Source organism: Helianthus annuus, chromosome 13 (genome assembly GCF_002127325.2).
Source record: "Helianthus annuus cultivar XRQ/B chromosome 13, HanXRQr2.0-SUNRISE, whole genome shotgun sequence".
Lineage (NCBI taxonomy): Eukaryota > Viridiplantae > Streptophyta > Magnoliopsida > Asterales > Asteraceae > Helianthus > Helianthus annuus.
In genome coordinates this window covers 115,249,228-115,265,006 of record NC_035445.2, presented here as the reverse complement: position 1 = coordinate 115,265,006, position 15,779 = coordinate 115,249,228, and positions in this window count along the sequence as shown.

The following is a 15,779-nucleotide window of genomic DNA, read 5'->3' as shown; positions in this document are numbered from 1 at the left end:
TCCCATTGTATTCTAATACCTTGGGCCCAAGTGTAAGGCCAAGATTCAAGCTCGTTTTTCGATGAACGATCCTAACGGTTCTTGGTTTTCGATAAATACCCACACCTCCATTCCTTGCAATTCACAAATCTGATTCTTTTGCTCTAAGTTGGGGCTTAACACCTCATACCTGAGCAATTTGAATCATGATTACTTTGCTTAGACCCTTTGTAACTATTCCTTCGTTCTTTTATGCGTTTTTAAGCGTAAAAGTCAAACAGTGTTTGACTTTCTGCTTTCACCGGTCAATGGTCAACACGAAGTTCGTTTGAACTTCATAACGTGAGCGTAATCACGATGGTTATAGTCTCTTGTGACTATACCTACTGATTACCACGTTATTTAGGTGTAGTGACGAGTCAAAGTTTCGGTAAAAATACGCGTTTATGCGTATTTTGCAACCAAACTATTATTGGGTATCAAAACCGTTTGTTTTGATATCTAACTTGTTTTCAAACCTTGTTAAACATGTTTAACTTGTCACTTTAGGTTTAGTGCTTATGTAGTGTCGTAAGTCAAGCGGTCTAAACAACCGTTTAGACTTTCGAACTAGACCCGTTTGGCCGATCATTAGGATCCGACCAAACATGTTTAGTAACCATAGTTGTATAGGGAATAACCTTCCGAGGTTATACCTTATGGTCACTTCGTTATGTAGTTGTATGATAGGTAGTTTATATGCCTTAGGAAAATGACCAAAATGCCCTTTTTACGCATAAATTCATTATATGTAACCTAAATTTTCACATCTAAACTAATTAGGTAACATTATTAGATATGTTAAGGCATATAATACTTGTCATAGGACTAGTTAGGCGGTCCGAACGCGTTTTACGCGAACGACGTGTTAAAGTAGCGTAAGCTACCTAAACGGGTCGTAATGGGTCGTAAGTACTTAGGTTAGGTTTCGTTTTAGTATGTAGGCTTTGTTAAACCATATCATATGAGTTCCCACACTCATTTGGTTTACGAAACCTCATCCTATCCGATCTCCCGATTTAAGTCCGGTTTATTTACTTAGTTACCTATATTAGGTGTCGTTTGATTCCGTGATCCCTCTAGCTTTGCTTGGTTGTTATTCAAGACTTCTAAGCATCCTCAAGTGAGTACATAGTCCCCTCTTTTACTGTTTTCAATGTTTTGGGGTGAAGCATGTGTACCTAATTGTTATGTTCATGATTTCAAAGTATAATTGATTATACATATTAGTACTTATCTTTTGACAAACTAAATGATTATTTATGGTTTAAACACTAATTTTTCCAAAGATTATAAAATTAATTGTTGGATTGTACTTATTTTATATGTTCACCAGACCGATTGGTAGTATGATATAGCGCAATAGGATTTGACACCCCATTCCTGTTGTCATGGAATGTCAGAAACCGATATTTTATCCAAGTAGGGATTGCCTTTGTGGTATTTCTATAGTCTCCTAGGTGTATTTTGATGCACTAAGGTTTGGTTGAATTCTTAAATCACATTTTTATTGTATATTTTGTTATACTCCCAAAAGTATAGTTTGATATACTCTCATGTGTGATATTGTACAACACAACATATATTTTATTAATTACTAAAACATAGTTTGATATGTTATTTATAAAACCAAAGCATAGTTTAATATGTTAGTAAAAAAACCAAAGTATACTTTTGATATACTACTGAAAACTGTTATTTTGACGACTAAAGTATATTTAATATACTATCTGTTTGACTATTTTGGAATTGAAATATATTTTAATATATTACTTTTTCGACTTTCTTAAAACCAAAGTATATTTTTATATATACTACAAACCTTTTTATCAAAATATTGTTTTTCAAACAACATATTTTATACAAACTCATTTTACTTAATTATTTATTTATGCATCTTTCTTTTATATCATCTGTTTTCTCATCACTTATTATATGATTTATAAAAGATAACATTATAAAAGTTCATGACTATTTTTGTTAAAACATTCTTTTAAACTTACAAGTCATGAATCCTATTATAATAAAACCTATGCATCTCACAGGCATTTTTATGCTGACGTACCTATTTTTACACATGTTTCAGGTGATGTTATGTGATGATTGTTGATGCATGCTATCCATAGGATGGACTCGTGCCTTAGCGACTTTAAAACTTGAAAGATAATATTTGTATTTATCTGATTTGTAGTAAAACAATGAGTTCAATAATTCAATAAAACGAAATTATTTAATCCATGGTTGTGAAACAATGATTCTGTTACAACACTCCCCGACGTTTCCGCCATGATTTGTTATTTTACATGGTCGGGGTGTGACAGAAACCAATCGGGAAAGATGAAAATGGGGAGGATGTTTATGGTTATGGGGAAAGCAGTGGTGTGGGTTATCACCGCGTTCCACCTCCTATGTGTTACGGCTATTGTTGGTAAAAGCCATCGAGGGTGGAAAAGGCGTTGAATATCAATCTAAAATCTGTTAAAACAAGTGAAACTGATAAGTTGCATGAGAACATTGATGTCACATATTCTAAAACTGACTAAACTGATGATGGTTGTGAATCTGAAGTTGTTAAGAATGTGGTTGATAGTGTTCTTGAAAATGAGAATGAAACTGACAGCGAGTCCACTAAATACCAAAGTTCAAAGAATCATTTTGAAGATGAAGAATGTTTCTATAAGAATTACATTACGAAATTCGGAACCAACTTGAATGATGATCCTAACTTGGCCATGTATAAAGTGAGCGGATCAGACAAGTTGTATTTAGACGAAGAGTTTCCAATTCAAAATGTCAATTTGAACAAAATTGAAAAGGTTTTTAAACTGGTTGAAGTGGATGTGTCTGAAGTTGAGAATTTGACAAGAAATGAAAGGTTTTCAAACTTCACCAAAACACTATGACAATGGGAGGTTTGGGTCAGGTAACATTATGTTCAATCAGAGAAAGAGGTTTGAAAAACAAAAGTAGGTTCAAAAGATGAACTTTGTGTGTGCCACAAGTTCCAAGAGTGACAGAGAATCCAACATTTATGGTCAATCCAATGAGGAATTCTTTGCGCAATAGAAACACAAACAGGCTGAAGGTACCACTGTCATCAATGACAGTCGGACTTGTTTCAAATGTAACAAAGTTGGACACATCACGAGAAAATGTCCAAAACAAACACCTAAGCCTATTTATGTTGACAAGAAATAGAAATCAACAGATGTTAAAGAAAAGGGACCAACGTCTGCTTCCAAAGAGATTTTGAAGTTACCAACTGAATCTAAAAACAATGATAAACCAGTTAAACAAAATGGTGAATCGTCAAAATAGATTGTTAGAAAGATTCAAAAACTTTTGAAAAAAAAATACTTGTCCTCATAAGCAAACATGTGTTCCAAAACAAGAAAAAGCATTTGATGATAAGAAAAAGAAACAACCTGTCTTGACTAAAAAAGTCAAGAAGTTTGTTCCAAGAGAAGTTAATGTAGTTGAACCGAAGCCTGTGACTCTACCTAAGACCGCAAGGCTTGGGTATCCATGTTTAAGTCATCGTTTTTGCTCATGTGCAGGGGCTCCCGAGGTCACTTCTATCGAAATGGATAATGGACAGTGGAGCTTCTAGGCACATGACAGGGATGCTAGCTCTACTCTACGATGTTAAATCTATTAGAGGAGGTTATGTGGGGTTTGCTGGTAATCAAGGCAGTCAGATAATCGCGGAAGGAATTTTAACTAATGGCATGGTGTCTTTTGAGAAGGTCAATCACATTGCTGAGTTTGAGAACAACTTACTGAGTATCTCTCAGATTTGTGATCGAAAGTTCACTACTCATTTTTACGACAAAGAATGTTTGATTCTCAAGCCAGGATTTAAAATTCCTGAAGAATGGATCTTAATGCGTGTGTCACGCGAGAATGACCTCTGTGTCTTAGACATGAGTGTCGCTACGACCATATCAAAAGAAGCGTAGTGTTTCATATCAAAGGCGACGGAAAAAGAGTCAATTCTTTGGCACAGAAAAATGGCACAAATTCACTTGAGAAAGATGAATTTCTTGGTACACAACAATCTGGTGGAAGGGGTTAACTTGAAACACTTTCATCTGGGTGACGATTGCTTAAGCTACAAGAAAGGTAAGCAGACGAAGAAATCACATCCGAGAAAGTTGCTCAATTCGATCAAAATGCCACTGGAGAGACTTCATATAGATCTATTCGGACCAGTGAACGTGAAGAGTATCTCTAACGATTCATATTGTCTTGTTGTTACCGATGACTTCTCAAGATTCTCGTGGGTGATGTTTCTGGAATCGAAAGATGAAGTTTTCTAAAGTCTGATGATCTTGTTTCGAAAGACTGAGAACCTATACCACTTACCAATGCGACGAATCAGAAGTGATAATGGTACGAAGTTCAAGAATAGTCAGATGCTCGAATTCTACAACGATAAAGGTATATTACATGATTTTAGTGCTCCGTATACGCCACAACAAAATGGGGTGGCAGAATGCAAAAACCGGACACTAATTAAGGTTGCGCGAACTATGCTATTCAAAGTTCCAGTGAGCTTTTGGAGTGAAGCGGTTGCCTCAGCATGTTATACCCTGAATCGTGTGCTAACGCTCAAAAAGTATAAGAAAACGTGTTCCGAATTACTAAATCGACAAAAGCCTAACTTGAAGTGGCTCGAACCATTCGGTTCACCATGCACTGTTATAAACCCAGACGACAAGTTTGGCGCTAAATCATTGGAGATTTTCTTCGTCAGTTATGCTAGTCCACTCAAAAGAATTTGCTTGTCGAGCATTAACCTAGTGTCACACCCTGATTTCCCGGTGGGTCGGTCTTGGGGTTTATATGTGACAAATTGATATAGATATTCGCAATAACAGAGCGAAAGTCTTGGGAGTATAAAATAATTATTACAAATTACAATTTGTCCGAAAGTTCAAAAATAATATAAAGACAAAGTATACTAAAAGATCTATAGGCAGATCGGATAAACAAATGATTACATAAACAGACTACTAGGCATCTTGCATGGAGTTGCAAGTTCCTCTTAAGCAATTATCGGGCAACTTCCAGCCTATTTATGTACTTTGAAACCTGCGCTTAGTCCTTTGAAGATACGTCAGTTTACACTGGTAAATACAAATAACCGACACATTTTGAAAATATTTCAAAATCATTTTATGTACCCAATGGCACATATACTTTCATAAATAACTTGGGATAAACTATTTCTCTTGTTATCAGTATTACATGCTTGTCAATACATATGAGGTCTGGAAACTATGCCAAGATCATGATTAACCGACACACCACTTTAATACCCTCATTGGGAAAAACCTATATTGGGTTATAAAAATATTTTATTATAGCATTACCATCTTTCAGGTGTATACCTACACCCCATGCTTAGGTCGTGGCCATTTGCAATTAAATGAGCTGAGATATCCAGGACACGGTCATATTAACCCATAATGTTTAAGTTATCAAGCAATACGAATTAAAACGGGTTATTTAGATTCTTGAACTCATGGGTTATTGATCCCATAACCGACCAAGCGGTAATAATTTACCGTATCACAAGCCCGTATAGGGAAAATAGGTTAAGAGTATTTAGCTGGCTTAAGTCTTTACAATCCAAAGACACATATAAGCATAGTCGTTCAAACAAAATAACAAGTAACGTTGCAATTTATTGGACGCCCTTAGTCTGGAATGAATGGTATAATAACCAATTAGAATGTTAACCGGTCCTATTCAAGTCATATGACTTGGACCGGTTAACTATATGTGGTTTGAACCCTCACAACGGTATGGTTCGCTAGGTTAAGTGGTGACCGGATAGAATGTGGTTTGAACCCTCACAAGTACTATGACTTGTATAATATGGGTCTGTACATTCGTATCAAAATATTAACAAACTATATTAATGATAAACCTGAAGCTGGATTTTATGGTAAGACTTAATGTTATAAGTCCAAATTACGAAACTAACCTTCCATGGCAACCAACGAAAGAAAGCCAAGGGGCTAATGATGGCTGGAATACATGTTTATAAAGTGGCCCCACTCAACTGTCATCAACGGTCACGATACCTTGGATATCAAGAAACAGAAAATGATACTTGTACCTTAAAGAACAAAGATCAAAAGGGGACCCACGTTTACTTGCATTAGGACTTTAGAGCCCATAAAATAAAAATGTTAAATGACCAAAAGACCCACCCTGTGCAGTGTAGAATGATGTTGGCAGAGATCTTGAAAATGAACCCGTGTGGAAATGAAATTGTACCATCTTCGTTGGCACTTTCTATCTGCATTAGTCGTTATTGTTATTGTTATTGTTATTGTTACTATCATCTTTATTATTCGTAGTAATAAAGAAAATGTAAATTTGAAGTAATACCAAAGGACGGAGCCAAACGTTGTCATATCCAGGTAAATTTTCACTTTCTTCGTTCGAGTTTGACCAAGATGCAATGTCGACTTCATTAGCAACACTTGCAATCTTTCTAGAGATATCAACCGCACTTGCTGAGCTCCCTATTAGTACTACAATCTCTCAAACCAGTCAATTTACAAAATAATAATGATGACAATAATAATAATAATAATAATAATAATAATAATAATAATTAAAAAAACATGTGAAATGGATCAAAATGGTTATCTAACCTTTTTATAAATAGTCATCCATTTTTTTCAAAATAACCGAATTATGGCAATAGTTATCTAACCTTTGAGCAAAATAACCGAATTATGGTAATAGTTATCTAACCTTTTTATAAATAAAGTGGTTACAGAGGTTTTATACATTTGAATACACTTAAAATGACTTTGAGCTCGGTTTCTTTTTAGTTATGCCATTTACTCAACTCAATTGACATTTTAGATACAAAACATTTCAACCAATTTGTAGGTAAATGGGTCAAATTGCCATGTTTAATGACAAAGGAAAAAGGATACCTTATTTTGAAAGGGCTCTGGAACACGGTAATTGTGACTATGAATCTGCTTTCAAGAAATAATTTGATTCAAAATTCTTTTTATTTAGGAAGATCTGATTCAAGATTCTAAATGCCCGGAATATGTGCGATTCTGGGCTACGTATAATGGCCAATGCAGAAAAAACTGCATCAAAATCGAGCAAGATGTAACACCCACCCCGTAACCCGAGTGATTGTGCACAATTGATACCCTTACAGCGGAAACAAACTAAACTTTCATTAAAACTTATAATAGTCTGGGTACAACACTTTATTTATTTACAAACTTTTGGCAACTAAGAACTCCTTGATCTTCTAAAACTCCACAATTGTCAAGTAGTTCCTATAGCTTTCCCCATGACTCACCTGAGATAAGTATACTCAAAACGATGTCAGATATATACTGGTGAGCTCATACTATGCAATTTTTATAAAGACAGACCACAGTTTACATTATATGCATACACAATATGGGCATGTGACCACATTATAGTCAGGTTGGGCCACATTGAACCTTATAGGTCACATTTGACTTGTCACAAACCACCGTACAAGAGATATACTGGTCCTCCAGCAGTGTCCCCCTACGGCCGTCACATAGGTATGAGTGTGTATCGCTGGACCTTATAAGCACGAAGTGCCTGTGGGTACAACACCTTATTACCCTTCCCAGAGTGACACACCTCATTAAGCATAATAGGATCCCATATACCCCTACTGACACATGCATACTGCAACATTCTCATTATTACCAGTTATGGACGAGTATACTATCACAGTTTAAAAGACAAGTATGATGACTCACCTGATTAGCAATTGCTTAACTGCCGCTAGTACGACTGGGTTATGTCTCAAGGTCCTGACACAATTACATAATCCTAGGTTAGGTAATGGTACACCTAACTAGTCATTATCATGGTTGGATATTGGTTAACCCTACCTTGTTTAAGCATGGGTGATCAGTCCATGCCTAACTAAGGCTAGGCTACGCAATACCCGCCCCTGACAATAACCCTAGTACCTAAAAATAATACTAACACTACTACTACTAATATATTATTACTAATAATAAAACTAATATTAACTACTAAAAATAAATAATAAATAACTAAACATAAACTTAAACGAGAGTATACCTCAAAACTATCTACGGCACGTTGATGTAGAGTTTCCCTACTCCTGCTCCTACTCGTGCTCCAAAAACGAGTACTAACAACACCCAACGGGGTATCGTATACTCGGGATTCTCAATACTAGAGCATTCGCGTTAAAATTTTGGTGTATCTAGAATCCTACAATTTAACTCCTATATATATGTGAAGCAAGCAAGCACCTCAATGGCTTTCTAGGCGATGTGGGACAATTGACGTGCTAGCTAGCTAGCTTAGTTATATTAATTCAGCTGCTTCACTTGTTTTTCTTGTATAACTTTTAAAATATGACGTTTTATATAACGACGAATATGTCATTAGAACGAGCATATTTTTATCTACGTTTTAACCTAAGTTTCATTAAAAACGGAGTAAGGTAAAAAAAAATTATATATTTAATTATTAATATTAACCGTCTCCTATATTAGCCAAGGTTTGTCAAGATATTTCACCTTTCACATAATCATCTTACTCGTTTAACAATATATGAAATATAAATTACATATTTCACACGTTTATAACCAGCACATTAAGGTTCGGGGTATTACATCCTTCCCTCCTTACAAAAATTTCGTCCTCGAAATTTGTCATTACTTAAAAAGATGAGGGTACTTTTCTTTCATTATGTTTTCTAGTTCCCATGTAAAGTTGGGTCCATGACGTGCGTTCCACTTGACTTTGACTAACGGGATTTCCTTCTTGCGTAACTTTTTAACCTTCCTATCTTCGATTTGTAGTGGTTCTTTAATGAAGTTGAGTTTGTCGTCAACCTGTACGTCTTCCAGGGGTATTTGTTGGGCTTCGTCCACTAGGCACTTCCTTAAATTTGATACATGAAAAGTATTATGTATTCCTACCAGTTGTTCAGGAAGTTTTAGCCGATAAGCCACTGGTCTTACTTTGCTTGTTACTTCAAACGGCCCAATGTATCGGGGTTTCAACTTTCCCTTCTTTCCAAACCGAATCGCTCCTTTCAGAGGTGATACTTTAAGCATTACTTTATCCCCTAGTTGGAACTCTAGGGGTTTACGCCTCTGATCTGCGTAACTCTTTTATCGATCTTGAGCACTTTTCATCCTTTCTTTTATTTGCTGGATCTTTTCTGTGGTCTCTACGATGATTTCTGGTCCTGATAGTTGACTTTCCCCTACTTCCGTCCAACAGATAGGAGTCCGGCACCTTCTTCCGTATAAAGCTTCATAAGGGGCAGCTTTGATGCTGGCGTGATAGCTATTATTATAGGCGAATTCGATGAGTGGTAGATAAGTGTCCCAACTTCCACCAAAATCAATTACACAAGCCCGAAGCATATCTTCTAATGTCTGAATAGTCCGTTCACTCTGCCCATCCGTCTGAGGATGATATGCAGTGCTTAGATTAAGCTTGGTTCCCAACTCTTGTTGGAAACTTTGCTAGAATTTAGATGTGAAACGACTATCTCTGTCTGATATGATCGATACAGGCACCCCATGTCACGAGACTATTTCTTTGATGTAAATTTGAGCTAGCTTGTTCATCTTATAGTCCTCACGAATTGGCACGAAGTGTGCAGACTTGGTCAGTCTGTCCACTATTACCAAAATAGTATCATAACTGTGACTTGACCTTGGGAGCTTCGTGATAAAATCCATGGTGATTTTCTCCCATTTCCATTCTGGAATCTCTGGTTGTTGCAAGTATCCAGAGGGTTTTTGATGTTCTGCCTTCACCTTAAGGCATGTAAGGCACTTTTCCACATAATGGGCAATAGATCGCTTCATTCCTGGCCACCAATAATCTCTCCTTAAATCCTTATACATCTTGTCACTGCCAGGGTGAATGGAATACTTAGACTTATGAGCTTCCTCTAAGATTGTATCCTACAGTCCTCCAAAATTAGGAACCCATATCCTATTGTTGAACCTAAGGATATTATCATTTCCCATTGTCAGTAGCTTTAGTCTCCCAATCATTCTTTCTTTTACAATATGATTCTCTTTTAAGGCTTCTTGTTGTATATTCTTAACTTGATCTAAGAGATTAGTTTTGACCTCTATTCTGGTTGCACGAATTCTTATTGGTTGAGGTTTCTCTTTTCTACTTAGAGCATCTGCTACTATGTTTGCCTTACCTGGATGGTATTGGATCTCACAGTCGAAATCACTTAATAACTCCATCCATCGTCTCTGACGCATATTGAGCTCCTTCTGCTCAAATATGTGTTTTAAACTTTTATGGTCACTATAGATAGTGCACTTTGTACCGTAAAGATAGTGCCTCCAAATTTTCAATGCAAACACTATGGCACCAAGTTCCAAATCATGGGTTGTGTAGTTCCGTTCATGAATCTTCAACTGTCTAGAGGCGTAGGCAATCACTTTGCCTCTTTGCATGAGTACACATCCCATACCATAGTGAGATGCATCACAGTAGATGGCAAGATCTTTTATTCCCTCAGGAAGTGACAATATTGGGGCGCTACATAACTTATTCTTTAACGTGTTAAAGGCTTCTTCTTGTTTAGGTCCCCAATTAAACTTAGAGGCTTTCTGGGTTAGTGTGGTTAATGGTGTTGCAATCTTTGAGAAGTCTTGAATAAACCTTCTATAGTATCCTGCTAACCCCAGAAATCTTTTGATTTCAGGGGGATTCTTCGGTACTTCCCATTTCTTGATGGCCTCAATCTTTGCAGGGTCAACTTGTATTCCAAATTCATTTATCACGTGGCCTAGGAATTGCACCTCACGTATCCAAAATTCACACTTAGAGAACTTTGCATAGAGTTTTTCTTTCTTGAGCAATTCAAGGACTGCTCTCAGGTGTTGTTCATGTTCTACCTCGTTTTTAGAGTAGATAAGGATATCGTCAATAAAAGCGATCACAAACTTATCGAGGAAAGGTTTACAAACCCTGTTCATGAGGTCCATGAACACTGCAGGTGCGTTGGTTAATCCAAATGGCATTACCAAAAATTCATAATGACCATACCTAGTCCCGAAGGCAGTCTTAGGTATGTCTTCTGGTGCAACTTTCACTTGGTGGTATCCAGACCTCAAGTCTATTTTAGAGAAATAGCTTGCCCCTTGTAATTGATCAAACAAGTCGTCGATCCTGGGCAAAGGGTATTTATTCTTTATAGTGGCTTTATTCAAGTCTCTATAATCGATGCACATGCGCATCGTCCCATCTTTCTTCTTGACAAACAAGATGGGTGCCCCAGGGTGACGAACTAGGTTGGATAAACCCCTTGTCAAGCAACTCTTGTAGTTGCTTCTTGAGTTCTTGCATTTCTGTCGGGGCTAGTCTGTACGACGACTTAGCAATCGGTGATGTACCGGGAACTTGGTCAATGCGAAACTCAACCTGTCTATCCGATGGTAGTCCCGGGAGCTCATCGGGAAACACTTTAGGGTATTCTCGTACTACTGGCACGTCCTCGACCTTCTGCTTTTCTGTAGTGTTTACGACATATGCTAGAAAGGCAACATACCCTTTCCTTAGGCATTTATGTGCTTGTGCTATCGTGATGAGGTTCTTAGTCTTGTCAGTGCGGTCTCCCGATACAGTTAGTTGTTTGTCGTTGGGTAATTGGAGTCGGACGATCCTTTTGTCACATATAACTTCCGCATGATATGGTGTCAACCAGTCCATTCCTATGACTATGTCGAATTCTCCAAGTTCCATAGGCATAGGTCTATAGGGATAACATGGTTGTTTAAGCTTATTTTACAATTCTTAACTATGTCAACTATCTCTCTTTGACTTCCATCAGCCATTTCTACTGTAAAGGTATGATCTAGGGTTTGGGACGTCTGGTTCAAGTAAGGTCTAAAGGTAGTCGACACTAGACTTCTATTTGCACCGGTATCAAATAACACACGCGCATATACATCATTTACGAGATACGTACCCGTGATAACGTCTGTATTGGTCTTGGCTTCTTCCGTGGTGAGTACAAATGCCCGCCCTTTTGGCTGATTTGGTTGTGTCCTATCATTTCTTTTAAGTTCGGGACATTCAGATCTCATGTGGTTAGGGTCTCCACATTTGAAACACTTCTTCTTTTCCTTGCATTCTTGAAGAGCATGACCCGTCTTTTTACAATTTGGACAAGGAAAACGACATTCCCCTGTATGAAAGCGTTTTCAATTTTGACATTGAGGAAATGTTTTAGGCCTTTTAAAGTTGTTATTCCGGGTGTCTCCCTTTCTTTCTTCCCACTTCCTTTTTGGTGCGGGAGATTCAGCCTGCCGCAGAATCATCTCGGCAGCCATGACGGCGCCAGCCTCAACAGTTTCTGCAAAAGTATTGGGGGATTTGGATTTGATAAACACCCTCATTTCAGAGGGTAGACCCCAAATAAACCTATTGATCAGTTGTTCCTCGGTCAATGCTAAATAAGAAACCAGTCGAGATATGTCGTTGAAACGAGAAACATACTCTCGATAGGTTTTATTTCCCATTTTTAACTGAAAGAATTCCACTTCAAGTTGCTCAGTCTCACTGGGAGGACAATACTTAGCAAGAAACTTATGAATAAACTCCTCCCACTTCATCTCCTTAACCTTTTTCTTTTCCCTCTGTTCGGACCACAATGTTCCACCAGTGAAGGGCTTCAGCTTCAAACATATGTACGGCGAACCGTACTTTGTTGCGTTCATCATACTCACATATGTCTAATACTGACTCCATTCTGTTGAGCCAGTCTTGAGCTTTTAGTGCTCCCTTTCTTCCGTCAAAGGACTGAGGTTTACAGGACATGAAGTGCTTATAAGTACATTCCTTTGATTTGGAATATTCACCTTTTCTTTCTAGTGGCATGGTTGCAATAGTGTTTTTCCTTTCGCCCATTCTTTCCCTTTGTACTATCGTGGAGGCTGCTGAGCTTTCTTCATGTCGTTCTCCAGATTGGTTAACATTACCGGTTTGTGCATTCTTCATTACCTTAGCCACTTCCATAGCTATATTGTGGATATCCTCAGTATTTAGACGCACGCTTGTACTAGACCGGGACCTGACACTATGAGAGGGAGTTCGAGTCCTATAAGAATCTTCCTCTCTCCTTCTGTTATTCTGATTATTTCTAGACCCTTGTTCATCTCTATGTTCAGACATTGTCTCATTCCTATAGGAATATGAGTATAAAGAGTTACTAGTATGTATGATACATCATTATAATATAACAACTATATACACCACATATATATATATATATATATATATATATATATATGCGTGTATATATATATATATAGCACATAGAAAGGCACAACATAGTTTACTTCTTCTAGCGTCACTCAACTGACTATGCAAGTACTTTTCCTGAGAACATGTTATTTGGCCTATTCAGAGTGTGCTATTTAATCTTTAGAGAACTACTGGTTAAAGCTTAGGCATTCCTGCAATACCTAATTCGCTAAAACCTCGGGCTCTGATACCAACTGTAACACCCACCCCGTAACCCGAGTGATTGTGCACAATTGATACACTTACAGCGGACACAAACTAAACTTTCATTAAAACTTATAATAGTCTGAGTACAACACTTTATTTATTTACAAACTTTTGGCAACTAAGAACTCCTTGATCTTCTAAAACTCCACAATTGTCAAGTAGTTCCTATAGCTTTCCTCATGACTCACCTGAGATAAGTATACTCAAAACGACGTCAGATATATACTGGTGAGCTCATACTATACAATTTTTATAAAGACAGACCACGGTTTACATTATATGCATACACAATATGGGCATGTGACCACATTATAGTCAGGTTGGGCCTCATTGAACCTTATAGGTCACATTTGACTTGTCACAAACCACCGTACAAGAGACATACTTGTCCTCCAGCTGTGTCCCCCTACGGCCGTCACATAGGTATGAGTGTGTATCGCTGGACCTTATAAGCAAGAAGTGCCTGTGGGTACAACACCTTATTACCCTTCCCAGAGTGACACAGCTCATTAAGCATAATAGGATCCCATATACCCCTACTGACACATGCATACTGCAGCATTCTCAATATTACCAGTTATGGACGAGTATACTATCACAGTTTAAAAGACAAGTATGATGACTCACCTGATTAGCAATTGCTTAACTGCCGCTAGTACGACTAGGTTATGTCTCAAGGTCCTGACACAATTACATAATCCTAGGTTAGGTAATGGTACACCTAACTAGTCATTATCATGGTTGGATATTGGTTAACCCTACCTTGTTTAAGCATGGGTGATCAGTCCATGCCTAACTAAGGCTAGGCTACCCAATACCCGCCCCTGACAATAACCCTAGTACCTAAAAATAATACTAACACTACTACTACTAATATATTATTACTAATAATAAAACTAATATTAACTACTAAAAACAAATAAATAACTAAACATAAACTTAAACGAGAGTATACCTCAAAACTATCTACGACACGTTGATGTAGAGTTTCCCTACTCCTGCTCCTACTCGTGCTCCAAAAACGAGTACTGACAACACCCAACGGGGTATCGTATACTCGGGATTCTCAATACTAGAGCGTTCCCGTTAAAATTTTGGTGTATCTAGAATCCTACAATTTAACTCGTATATATATGTGAAGCAAGCAAGCACCTCAATGGCTTTCTGGGCGATGTGGGACGATTGACGTGCTAGCTAGCTAGCTTGACGTGCTAGCTAGCTAGCTTAGTTATATTAATTCAGCTGCTTCACTCGTTTTTCTTGTATAACTTTTAAAATATGACGTTTTATAAAACGACGAATATGTCATTAGAACGAGCATATTTTTATCTACGTTTTAACCTAAGTTTCATTAAAAACAGAGGTTGGTAAAAAAAATAATATATTTAATTATTAATATTAACGGTCTCCTATATTAGCCAAGGTTTGTCAAGATATTTCACCTTTCACACAATCATCTTACTCGTTTAACTATATATGAAATATAAATTACATATTTCACGCGTTTATAACCAGCACATTAAGGTTCGGGGTATTACACAAGACCCCGGCAATTTACACTTTATGATCAAGCAATACACACAAAATTCTATGCACACGTTGGTTTATCACATAAAACAATGTTCTGATTTGAAAACTACTTCAAAATCCCATCAAGATGACATGCTAAAAACCGAAACTTTCATAAAAAATTCACACATCATGATCAATGAAGAAACACCCACACATAAACTCAATACCATTGATCTAGAAACAATTTGATTCAAAATTCTTTGAGTGGTAAACTGATTCGATTCAAGATTCTTATGATTCATGGATAATCAATCTTCATTGCACACAACAACCACATCAAAATCATCTTGTACCACTTAAACTTGTTGTGGATATGAAGCCTTATCCAGATTGTGAATGGGTTAAGACAGCTAAAATAAAATAAAAAAAGACGATATTAATTCCTTATCTATATGCTGCTAGTCGAGTTTATCCAATTAGTCCCACTGAATTATCTATTATGCTGCTAATCAAGTTAATCCTGGCTTAATATTGGGAATCCTTACCGTCATGATTTATTTTAATTCAGTAAATGGTTGCAGATTAACAAACACATGCCTACTGAATATTTGTATCAAATAAATTGTGGTGAAAGCAAACCAAGTTTCAAGAACTATTCAAACAAAAACGGTTCCTAACCTTGA